At 47.5% G+C, this 12,794-nt stretch overlaps 1 protein-coding gene across 1 annotated transcript in view; it reads left to right on the forward strand.

Moving 5' to 3' along the window:
* cntn2 (contactin 2) overlaps positions 1 to 12,794 on the forward strand; it is a 170,931-nt gene that overhangs the window by 96,016 nt on the left and 62,121 nt on the right. The gene's annotated exons all lie outside the window — the stretch shown is intronic.

Raw genomic sequence — 12,794 nt, forward strand, 5'->3', positions numbered from 1 at the left:
TGCAGATCAGCTGTGATCTAATTAACTGGCAGAAGGGCCTGACTGGTCTCCTCCTATTGCTTTGGAATATTGGTCTGTTAAACTGAAGCCCCAAAGTTGAAGGCAATCGTAACTAACAGGCATACTGTGGCTTAACGTAAATAGTGAGTGTTATTCTCTTAGTCCTTCAAAAGTCCTAAAAAAGAAGAAAATGTTGACTCAGAAAACAAAATCTATTTGTCTATCAAACAGCCTACAGTATCTATTTAAATAGAATCTCTCTGAACTACAGCAAACAGCACTCTTGACCAAAACTACAGCAATGTCTCCTGATAAAAGCAGAGTGATCTCTCCAGCAAATACAGTTAGTGGGGAAAAGCAAGTATAAAATACCTTGCTGCGCTCTGATGTTGGCTTCCTGGCAAATCTACCATTAAGTGGTGTGACGGTGTCTACAGAGAGTGTCTCGGGTTGTAAGTGCCTGGAATGCTTATTGGAGGTAAAACAAGAGTTCCAGCGATACTCATACCAAACTGTCTATTTTAGAGCAGTCCATTTACTCAGGAAACAGAGTCCATTTGTCTATCAAACAGCCTACAGTATCTACTTAAATAGAATCTCTCTGAACTACAGCAAACAGAACTCATGACCAAAACCACAGCAATGTCTCCTGATAAAAGCAGGGCGAGCTCTCCAGCAAATACAGTTAGCGGAGGGTAGTTACTTAATGCAAATTATGTACATAAAATCAATCTCATCACCTGCAGCAGTGTGGATGCCAGGCCTGGTTATTCAATCATGTCAATCCTTGCCAGGAATGGCGGTGTCCCCACATGCAGAAATAAGTGACTGGTGTCCTGAACTGGGAGGTCAGAATGGGCTGGGTTTAGTTCTACCATTGCAGCACCCGCCAACGGCCCTGGAAGCTGTCGGGGATCTGGCGCGTGGCGGTGGCACGTGTGGGCTGAACCCGATTGCGTGGTCGCAAGCTCATGGACGCGGGCGATGTGGGCCTGCAGCTGGGCCACGTGGCGTGGACGGCTCCGACATCGGGATGGCCGCGCAGGGGCTGGCACCATATTTAAAGGGCAGCCGGCCCGGTGTTAGAGTTGGGAATTCCTCTCGCAGACTCTCTAAGAAAGCCCTGCAGTTTAAACCTCCAGTGGCTGAATTTCTGTTGCTCCAGAACAGAAACATATTCCAAAGTCCAGGGAGGTGACTCCTCCACAGTCACAAAAGATCACTCGGTGGAAACCATGGGTCTAACTGAGGTCGGAGATGTCACAGTCCAGCCAGTGCATCTCCCCCAGCTCTCGATGATGAAGAAGGACAGGGTAGATGATTCCTATGTTGCCACTAACTCCCCCTTTCCTGGCGAAAAGCCTCCTAAGCGTCCTCCTCTCAGGGACTCAGATCTGTGATGTCACTTTAAGGGGTGGCCCCTCTGCACCTCAGCTGCGCGTTTCTCCTTTCAATTTCGGACCCTGTTTCTTGCGTGTTCTGAATTTCCCGCCTGAGTCTCTCCTCAGAGTGTCAGCTCAGCATGTTTTTACACAGAGAAAATACCTCCAAAATCCAACCAATGGCCTGTGACTCAGTCTCCCCAAAGCCCAGAGGAACCTCGCACTGAGGCAAGGAAGCCTCATCACCAGCTTTCACTGGGCGAGTTACTGACGGCACAAGAGACGCGTGTGAGTTTCACAAAATCTGGGCAATTGCGACGAATTGTATTTCAGTTGTATGTGAGTAGGCAATTAATCATATTAATGCTGAGCAAGTTTCCCCTTTTTGTTTAACTGCCCATCGCTGTTTTGATCACTTACAGTTTTCCCAATGCCGGGAGCCTGACCCACGGCTTCCCGCACAATTCTCCGTGACCACCCGCCATCTCTCACGTTCCAGCGGGCTCCACAGAATACAGCCCAAAGGAGCGCGTATTTACCAACATGTACATCTCCAAACTCCGCCCTCGCCACTTATAGCCACAGCTCCCCTTTCACTCAGGCACGTTCCATAAATCCCTTCTTTTGTTTTATATTTTACCCGCCGTTCATCACCGGAAACCACGGCCTTGATTTTCACCGAGTCGGGATGACTTGGCAGCCCTTTAAAAAGGGCGGCCTATTCCGGGATTCCTGAGCCCATTCCCAGGGTTTACAATTCTCAGCGGGGCCTGTGAAGGGCGCAGGCTGGCTCGGGTTGCAAGCCTGCACCCTGCGCTCCTGACCTGGACGGTTCCATCGCTGGAATAAGCGTAGCCGCAATTTTCGTGAAGTCGGGCTAAGTTTTCAATGAGCCTCGGAGGTGTCATGAACCGTAGTTTGCATAAAATATAAGGTCCTTATGCTCCCCACCATGCCAAGGTATGCCCCACCCACCCACCCTCTCTGGCCACTCATGACCCCCCATGCCAAGATATGCCCTCCAAACAACCCCAAAGCCCCTCTTGCCCTCAATGCAAAGCTATAGCATTTCCAAGCGCATTGACCCACTATACGCCATCTAGAATCAATTAACCCTATCGCTAGAGTAGATGTGCAAAAGGGCTTTAAAAAAAAGTCATTCCTTGATAGCTTTCCACTTTCTTAAAAAAAACTCCTTTTTACTAGAGCCCAACGAAAGTGTCAATCATCCAGGCCCTTTAAAGTATCAGTAGCTGATACTGCAGGCACTTGAATTTTGTGTAAATAAACATTGTGAAATTGACAGCAGAGATCAGAGAGCCAGAACTGTCAATCAAGTAATGTTTTCTTTGGAATCTGGTGTTTCAACAGGCTAACGGATTCCTTGGCTCTCAGCCAAGTCTCATTCGGCGTTCTTGGCTGGGAGACCAGACATAGCTTGACATAAGGGGGGTGATGGGGCATGGAGGTGGACGGAGGGGCATAACCTGGCATAGGGTACATGAGGATCCATGTGGGGGCTTGGGTGGGGGGGAGGCATAGCCTGGCATGGGGGCATGAGGTGGCATGGGGAGTATGTAGGGGTTGTGAGGGCTGGAGGGCCTTACTTTTTACCTTATAACTGGGATGAAGTCCCACAGCACCAAAACAGAGCCTCTGCACCCAGCAGCCTGCAGCTGCCACCGTCTTCCCCGGGTCAGCTGGCCTGAATCCAGCTCGCACGCGGTCCCCACAATGAGGATCCCAACGTCACGGGCATTTCCTCCTGAGGCGGGCGGGCCATGACGGGAATTTTCCCATCTCCTGCTATCCGCTTCGGTGATGAAAATCCAGGTGTACGTTCCTGCAATTGATTCAACAAAGCAAGAATTAATTATTAGAAATGACATTAAAAAAAATACTATCGTTGATGGGGCTGTAATAATGCTCCTTCCCGCTACTCAAGGAGTCCCAATTGTCATTTTACTGGCATTACTCATGAAAAGCTTAATTATCTAGTGATGGATTGCACCGTCCTTGCAACCGCTGAAGTTTAAAGGGATAGATTGAAGCTCAGTTTTGGATCTGTCTTCACAGACAAGGATCTAGAGGTTGCGTTTTAAATTACAATGGGGTAGGTTTTGGCCTTGCGAGCGATTGTAAAATTGTAATATAGTGAGCTGTCAACTACAGCTCTCCCAATTTTGATTCCCAATGACCAGAAGACCATAAGACATAGGAGCAGAAATTAGGTCAATCGGCCCATCGAGTCTGCTCCGCCATTCAATCATGGCTGATAAGTTTCTCAACCCCATTCTCCCGCCTTCTCCCCATAACCTTTGATCCCCTTACCAATCAAGAACCTATCTATCTCGGTCTTAAATACACTCAATGACCTGGCCTCCACAGCCTTCTGTGGCAATGAATTCCATAGATTCACCACTCTCTGGCTAAAGAAGTTTCTCCTCATCTCTGTTCTAAAAGGTCTTCCCTTTACTCTGAGGCTGTGCCCTCGGGTCCTAGTCTCTCCTACTAATGGAAACATCTTCCCCACGTCCACTCTATCCAGGCCTTTCAGTATTCTGTAAGTTTCAATCAGATCCCCCCTCATCCTTCTAAACTCCATCGAGTATAGACCCAGGAGTCCTCAAACGTTCCTCATATGTTAAGCCTTTCATTCCTGGGGCTTCATTTGTATTTGAAGGATGTGCATTCAAACCAGGCGAGCAAGTGTGGCGCAGGCCAGTCACTCGCAATCTATTCCAAATGGGTAAAACAAGAGTCAATTGTTTCATCCAAGGCCATTTGCCAAGATAACCAGGAGAGTTGAGCAGATTGTCACCTTGGCACCTTTGGCCAACATGCATTCGCCTTCATAGTGTTAAGAGGGAATCCGCTTCAGCGAGTGTAATATGAGATTCCTGAGCAGAGTCTAGTCGCGTGGGAGAGGAAAGGAGTTGCTTTGATTGACAAGCCATCTGGTGAATAGCTGGCAAGAGGACGCCTCTGCCCCTTCGCTTCCTGTGGTCAGAATTAATAGCAGAGGCATGAGCACAGAAATCTACGTTGACACTCCAAGGCAACACTGAAAGATTTCCACGCTGTTCAGATGTGACATCTTTCATGAGGTTTTAAACCAAGATTCCATCTGCTCTCACATTGACAATAAATTATTTCGAAGAAGGGTGAGAACGGAAGTAGGAGAGCAGGGGAGTTCTCCCCAGTGTCCTGGCCAATGCTTACCCCCCTCAACCTCACTAAACAGGTTGTGTGGTCTTTATCACATTGCTGTTTGTGGGAGCTTGCTGTGCACAAATTGCCGTGTTGCCTACATTATAACAGTGACTACACTTTTTGAAAAATACTTCATGGGCGGGTAAATTTCTTTGGGATGTCCTGACCTTGTGAAAGACGCTATATAAATGCAAGGTTTTCTTTTCTTCTTTTTTCATGTATAGTACACACATTTTTCTATATAAATAAACAGGTATGTATATTTGCGCATTTTTTGATGTATATGATATACTGTATGTGGATTTGTTATGTTATAAAAAAAAGATGCAGTCTGCAATTATGTCAAGAATAGCAATGTTGAAATAAAAAGAGCTGGACTGTCATCTGTTTGTACCTTCGTAACATCCAACTCCTCTTTGTGGCTGAAACGCTCATCCATGTCTTTATTGCCCCTAGAGTTGACTATTCTAACCCACTACTGGTGGGCTTCCCCCTTTCCACCCCTAGCAAGCTTGAGGTCATCCAAAACTCTGTTGTCTATGTCCCAGCTTACACCAGGTCTGGCTTACCATAAGACCATAAGGCATAGGAGCAGAAATTAGGCCATTCGGCCCATTGAGTCTGCTCCACCACTCAATCATGGCTGATAACTTTCTCAACCCCGTTCTCCCGCCTTCTCCCCATAACCTTTGATCCCCTTACCAATCAACAACCTATCTATCTCGGTTTTAAATACACTCAATGACCTGGCATCCACAGCCTTCTGTGGCAATGAATTCCATAGATTCACCACTCTCTGGCTAAAGAAGTTTCTCCTCATCTCTGTTCTAAAAGGTCTTCCCTTGATTCTGAGGCTGTGCCCTCGGGTCCTAGTCTCTCCTACTAATGGAAACATCTTCCCCACGTCCAGCATTTCCGTGATTGCTGACCTACATTGTCTCCCGGTCAAGCGACGCTTCGATTGTAAAATGCTTGTTCTCAAATCTCTCCGTGGCCTTGCCCTCTCCCTATCCCTGTAATCTACTCCAGCCCCACACCCCTCTGAGATATCTGTGTTTATCTAATCCCAGGATCTTGAATAAACCTGATTTTAGTCACTTCATCATTGGTGTCCGTGCCTTCAACTGCCGAGGGCCTAAGTTCTGGAACTCCTTCTCTGCCACTCATGCCCCTTTAAGACGCTCCTTGACCAAGCTTTTGGTCATCTGCCAGAATACCATTTTATGTGGCTCAGTATCAGATTTTGTTTTATGATGCCCTGTGCAGTTCTGTGGGACTATTTCTGGGGCTAGATTTTACGTGCCCCCTTCAGGTCTATTTTTGTTGTGGGGGGGGGCACACAAAATAGGGCAGGTGCCCAGCCCACCACCTTCCCACCCACCCTCATTATTCGGTAGGTAAAGTGCACCGAAATCAGCTGACTGCCTGCCATATGTAAATAAATGGTTAAGGGTCAGTTGAGCTTGTTAACAAGCCAATTGACCCCGATAATACTCTGCCCGTGCCATAACACCACCCCGATAATACTCTGCCCGTGCCATAACACTATCCCGATAATACTCTGCTCGTGCCATAACACTATCCCGATAATACTCTGCCCGTGCCATAACACTATCCCGATAATACTCTGCCCGTGCCATAACACTACCCCGATAATACTCTGCCCGTGCCATAACACTACCCCGATAATACTCTGCCCGTGCCATAACACTACCCCGATAATACTCTGCCTGTGCCATAACACTATCCCGATAATACTCTGCCCGTGCCATAACACCACCCCGATAATACTCTGCCTGTGCCATAACACTACCCCGATAATACTCTGCCCGTGCCATAACACTACCCCGATAATACTCTGCCCGTGCCATAACACTACCCCGATAATACTCTGCCTGTGCCATAACACTATCCCGATAATACTCTGCCCGTGCCATAACACTGTTGGCATGGGTGGGTGGGCAGGAGTGGGCAGGCCGTATTTTAAAATAAGTTTTAAGGAAGTGCGTGCGTGCTAACTTCATGGGGCGGGTGGGGTGGTGGGGGTCGTGGGGGTGCCCTTTGCGGAGCGTTGGCAGCCCCGCTCTTCCTCCCTACACACCTGCTCTCCAAAACCCAACCACCCCCCCACCCACCCCACCGCCCATTCCCCCCCGCCCCCCCAAGCTGGCCAAACCCTCCCAAAACCGCCAACACACCTCGCTCCGGGATCCATTCTGTCTGGGACGGGTTGCAGTACCGGCAAGCGCCCACGACTGAGCTCTTGGCGCTGCCGGGACTGCTGGAGCTGCCTCCATCCGATTTGCCAGCAGCTCAGCTCCCAAGGGGCAGGGCCTCCTCCCAAGTGAGGGGGGCGGAAGTCCCCCCCACCCCCCCCCACCAGCCCATTTAGCCCGCCCGCCCGCTGAGTGTCGCGGCTGCAGGGAGGGCTGGCATGGAGCGAGCCAGTTCCGACTGACTCTCCTTCTGGTGTGGTGGTGGTAGGGGGTGGTGAGCTGTCCGCCTCCCGGTAACACGCAGCCCCTTCTGTTAACGGTGCTATATAAATGCGTGCTGTTGCCGATGATGATGTGGTTGGGCAGAGACATTGTGTGCAGATGAGGGAAGGGACCTAGAAAATAATCGGCTGAGAGTGAGTAGCAAAGAGAACACCGACTCCATGTCTGTGAATATCAGTGGTGCTGCCCAATTAAACAGATGGACCATAAATTCCCTAAAAGAAGCCGGACATCAAAAAATGTGCCAGGTGCACAAATATTTACGCTCCATCTGTTGCTGCTTTTTTTTTTATATTGGCCATTTCGTTCCCGAGCTAACAGACGAATGATCTCTGTGTGCAAAGGGGGGGCATTTCAAAAAATGCGTGCGAGCGGGGGTAGCTTTTAACCAGAGGGGGGTTTAAGACAAGTCCTGAAACGTCCAGTGAAAATCCTAAACTCAGTTAATCATCAACAACATCCCACGCTGCTCCACCAGGCCGGAAACATGAGGTTATTCAGCAGAAAACCTTCACAACCTGTTAATAAACAAGTGTTCGTCAATGCCCAGCAACGGTTGCCACGGTTACAAACGTGGCAATTTTTTTTTAACACACACACAGTAGATAGTCATCACGATTTCAATAAGATTAAATTTTAAGTCAGACCTGCTTTGTGCCTAAGTGAAATTAATTACTCGCACATCTTAAAAGTAAGATATATCTCACCAAGTTGGAATGTGCATTGGATGACATCTGTATCTTTGAAAGTGTTTTAATTGATCATTATCTAAATCCCCCAGATCATTAATTCATATAATTAAACAACAAATCTAGATGTGTGGCGATGTTTGATTCTGCAAATAACATTTGACAAACTGTGCCTGTCGCATTGCAAAATACATAGGTGGCTTAATATTTCTTGAAACTGCAGATTATATTGAGTTTGTGGCAGCAACACACAGATATTTAGTACATTTTAAGGCTAATCCTGAAATCCTTATAAAAATTCTGTCAAGCTGTCCAGTCTGTGAAGATCAGGGAAACAAGGTGTTCACTGTTACTCCATGGGAGTTCAGCTTCTCGCTGGGAGCACCAGATCACATGTAGAATTTCGACAGGGTGGATGGGGGAAAGGACGTTTCCTCTCATGGGAGAATCTAGAACTAGGGGGGGTCACTGTTTAAAAATAAGGGGTAACCCATTTAAGACAGGTTATGAGGGGAAATTCTTTTCTCTCAGAGGGTAGTGAGCCTTTGGAACCCTCTCCCCTCAAAAGGCCATAGGAGGCAGAGGGCAGAATCATCCCAGGTTTGCACTGAGAGCGGTAGCAGGCGGGAAAAAGGACGTTTCACCCGCTGGTCGCAATGGCATGTTTTCGCGCCATCTCCTCTCGATCCCACCTCATTAATCAGTCACTCCTGGGAAACACGCCATTTCGCTGGTGGGTGGCCTCCGGTTTGCCGTTTCCTCATGCCGGACGCCATATTTAAAGTGCAGCCACGCGCACACTCCTCTCGGTGCTTCCAGCCCACGAGGGCACCGGTGAAGTCAAGGCCCCAAAAGCCAAGAAGAGTGCAGCCCCCTGATTCCATGACCTATCCCTCTGATGCCTTCCAGACACCATTGAGGACCACCGCAATGTCGTCTCTCCCTGCCCTGGCCACAGGAGGCCCATCAGTCTCACCACTCCAGCTTGGAAGGTGGCAGTGGTGATCAGTGCCAACACTGCACAGAAGAGGTTGGCCATCCAGTGCAGAAAGAGGTTGGATGATCTCATCCATGCAGCCAGGGTAGGGCAACCATCTCATCACTCTAAACTCACACCCTCAGAAGCCCAGCACACATCCACTGGCATCTCACTCACTGCCAGCTCAAGGGACATCACCACTCACTCTCTCACACACCCCCTCACATCTCCATCTGGCCTTATCTCCTCTGGAGACTGCCTCCTCAACCCTCACCCTCTTGAGGTCACTTGCACAGATCAACATGTGTCCCCACACACACACTACAATACCCCCTTCCACAGCCCTCACCCTGCAGCCTCTTCCCTTGCCTGAGGTCACTTCTCCCCCTTCCCCAAGCAAGCCCTAGCCCTGCAGCCATTGAAAAGCCAACCCCGCCTTAAAGCTGGTCTGGTGGGTAGAGACCTGTCCGTGAGCCTCCCTAAAAGTGATGTGGTGCTGCCTGCGAAGTCTGGCGCTGATGACCACGAGTGCTGCCCGAAGCCAGGTAGGCAAACAAACCTCAAACTCCCGAGGGAAGTGCAGTTCGCCAGGTGCCCATCGCTTATGTACAGTTGTGAAATACGTCACTGTGGAATCACGTCGATGTATTCGGATGATCCAGCGTGGTGGGGGGATGATTCCGGCAAGCTGGACTTATAGTGATATGTAGATGTACTATAATGAGGTTCCTGACGTCCAATGGCGGGAAACACGACCCACCATTGACAGGCAGAGCGGACAATTGCAAAATCATTTCAAAAACGTTGAGAAACCAATTTTTGACCTTCTCGTCGTATTGTCCACTCACATCGCCAAACATGCCCAACGCCAGCGGGCACAAAAAGTTCCGCCCAGAGCCTTTGAATATTTTTAAGGAGGTAGATAGATTCTCGTTAAGCAAGGGGGTGAATAGGTTATCGGGGGTAGGTGGGAAGGTGAAGTTGAGGTTACAGTCAGATCAGCCCATGATCTTATTGAATGGCGGAGCAGGCTCGAGGGGCCGAGTGGCCTAATCCTGCTCCTAATTCGTATGTTTCGTATGTTTTATAGAATCACACCTGTTTTATCTAATATACAGCTCATATAGTTGCATGTTATTTAAAAGTAACCAGCAATTAACGTTATAGCCGTGCACACATCCTGTCATGAGTAAAGGCTTGGATAATTGTGAAATGCTTGTTCAGTGGATTTTCATTTTATAGTGAGATTCAGCAATGAGTTAACCATAGAATCTGATGGAGTCAACTCCAACTATACTCAAGAAACTCAAAGCCAGCCAGGATAAAGCAGCATACTTGATTAGCAACACAATGACATCCACACCATCCATGCTGGCAAGGCCACAACATTCAGCATCTATGAGGTGCCCTGTAGCACATCACCTAGGCTTCAGCAGCAGCTCCCAAACCCACGGCCTTCGTCACCAAGGGCAGCAAAGGCATGGCAACGCCATCACCTGCCAGTTTCCCTCTGAGTCAGAAACCACCCTTGCTTGGAAATGTACTCCTTCATCCTGGAACTCCCCAGCTAACAGCACTGTGGGAGTAACTTCACCACATGGACAGCAGCGGTTCAGGAATTAGGCCCGTCCGCCACATTCTGGAGGGCATCTAGGAGCGGATAATAAATGCTGGCCTTACTGACAACGCCCATATCCCATAAAAATGACTTTTTAAAAAATTGAACTTTACAGCACGGGGAGCAGGACATCCAGCCTGTCATGTCTGTGCTGGATTTTTTGCTGGACTACTTCAAAGTACCCCCAGTGCATCTGACTCTACCCCTGAACCTTTCTCTGCCTCAAATTTATCCAAAAATTCCTCTTCAAGTCTGCAATGCTTCAACCATGCCCTGTGGCAACACATTACACACTCTAACAACCTTCTGTTAGCTTAGTAAAAGATATTCAGAAGTCCAGTCAGTTTTTTAAGATCTGAATAATCCATAAAATCCACTGCCTGTAACCGACGCGGCCTTCCACAAAGCCCTGGGATGTATTTTCAATTATATTTTTAAATCCTTAGTTTGAGTTTGCATTCACTTGTAAGGCCTTAAAATAAATGCCAGCCACCACTTCAGAGTCCTTTCACTTACAGCGACTGCCTTCACAATGTCTGAGGAATAATGGATCGGAGGTACTCTGAAATTCTACCACACTCATGGATACTGATCAATTTAAAGCCAATCACTGCTTTAACTTTTAGCGTGACACCATGCTGGAGTTTATGCCCCTGTACGAGCCTCCCCCGCCCCCCGATCCTATCAGCATAATCTTGTGTACCCCGACCAGAGAAATGGTTAATATTCCCATTAAATAACTGAAGAATAGACTAATTAACATCACGACAGGGAGAAGTTCACACCTTGGGGTGTCGCTTTCCTTGTAAGAGCAATGTAACTCCAGATCTATCTGGTATCTGCATCACTTCTGTCCCATTGCTTAGTGGAAAATTTTCTTTTAAAAAGAAAGCCTTGCATTTACGTAGCACCTTTCACGACCACCAGACGTCTCAAACTGCCTTACAGCTGATTAAATTTTGAGGTGTAGTCACTGTTGTAATGTAGGAAACGGGGCAACCAATTTGCGCACAGCAAGATCCCACAAACTGTGACACTGACCAGGTAATTTCGTTTTCTCGTGTGATGTTGATTGAGTGATAAATATTGACCAGGTTGCCGGGGAGAACTCCCTTGCGCTTCTTCCAGATAGTGCCAGGGGATCTTTTATGGCCATCCCAACAGGCAGATAGGGCCTCTGTTTAATGCCTCATCCAAAAGACAGCACCCCTGACAGTGCAGCGCTCCCTCAGTACTGCACTGGAGTATCAACATTTGACTTATGTGCTCCTGGAGTGGGACTTGAACCTTGTTAAACTTAAGTCAAGCTCACCGGTGGCTTCAATCCTAACCATTAAGAAACAAAATGTGTTCTACTTCCCACTTCTCCAAATTGGGAGCATCCCCTGTGTCTGTGTCTCTTCACACTGAGCTGGTTATAACCCAGTGAGCAGGAATTTAATGAAAATCAATTGAATCCTTTAAGTCTTGCTGAGCTGCTTTGCAATGGCAATCAAAATAAATCTGCTTAATCATACATTAAGTTAAAACGTTCTTGCTTTTAATCATTAATATTAAATTTAAATCAGCTACTTCTGGAATGGATATGTTTTCTCCTCAGAAATTTTTACCCAATTTAATTTTTGTATTTTTATTTCGGCTTTCACTATGGGGAGAACAAGGTGAGAGGAATTGGCAATCGAGCATCATGTCACTTCTTATATTTCCTTGTTCACCTGTGATGTAGTTTGCTCCTGTTCCACTCCAGAACTGATATTATTACCAACAGAGCTGGTACAAGTTGAGGGTAGTGTTAAACTCCGTGGAGTTAAGTGTCAGCTTAAATGCAATTCCTGCTCTGAGCTCAGCTATTCACCACTGGGGCTGGAGGTAGGATGCTACAATGTGACGCAATGCCTTTTGGTTAGGGAAGGGGAAATGAGCCAGGGTTCCTGCTCCTGATATGAAATCCATCTGGACGATATCAAGCTAGCTGCATGTAGAGGTTCAAGGAGGCCGCTCACCACCACACCCTCAAGGGCAACTAGGGATGGCCATTAAACACTAGACCTTACCAGCAACTCCCACATCCTAAGAGTGAATAAGTATCAAATAAATAATCATGTCCTGCATTGAAATTAGTTCCAATTCAGCACTATTTCACATGAAGCTGTCAATCTTCCTCAAGGTTAACTATAGTGTAGGAGTCAAAAAGCAGCACATTAGTGGGTTCTAAACTGTTTGTTAGAAGAGATAAAGGAGGCACTCTACTTTGCGATTAACTGCACTCCAGGTGACCTACGATTGCTTGTTGCTAATGCTGGTACCTAATATGGAAAGTATTCCCTTCCGAACTCTAATAGATTTCACCTTGAATACCACAAAATCCACGAGAAAAGCACATTTAGGGAGAAAGCTTAAAGGTTGCTCCAATGG

The sequence above is a fragment of the Cetorhinus maximus genome, chromosome 8, assembly GCF_964194155.1.
Source record: "Cetorhinus maximus chromosome 8, sCetMax3.hap1.1, whole genome shotgun sequence".
In the NCBI taxonomy this organism is placed as follows: Eukaryota; Metazoa; Chordata; class Chondrichthyes; order Lamniformes; family Cetorhinidae; genus Cetorhinus; species Cetorhinus maximus.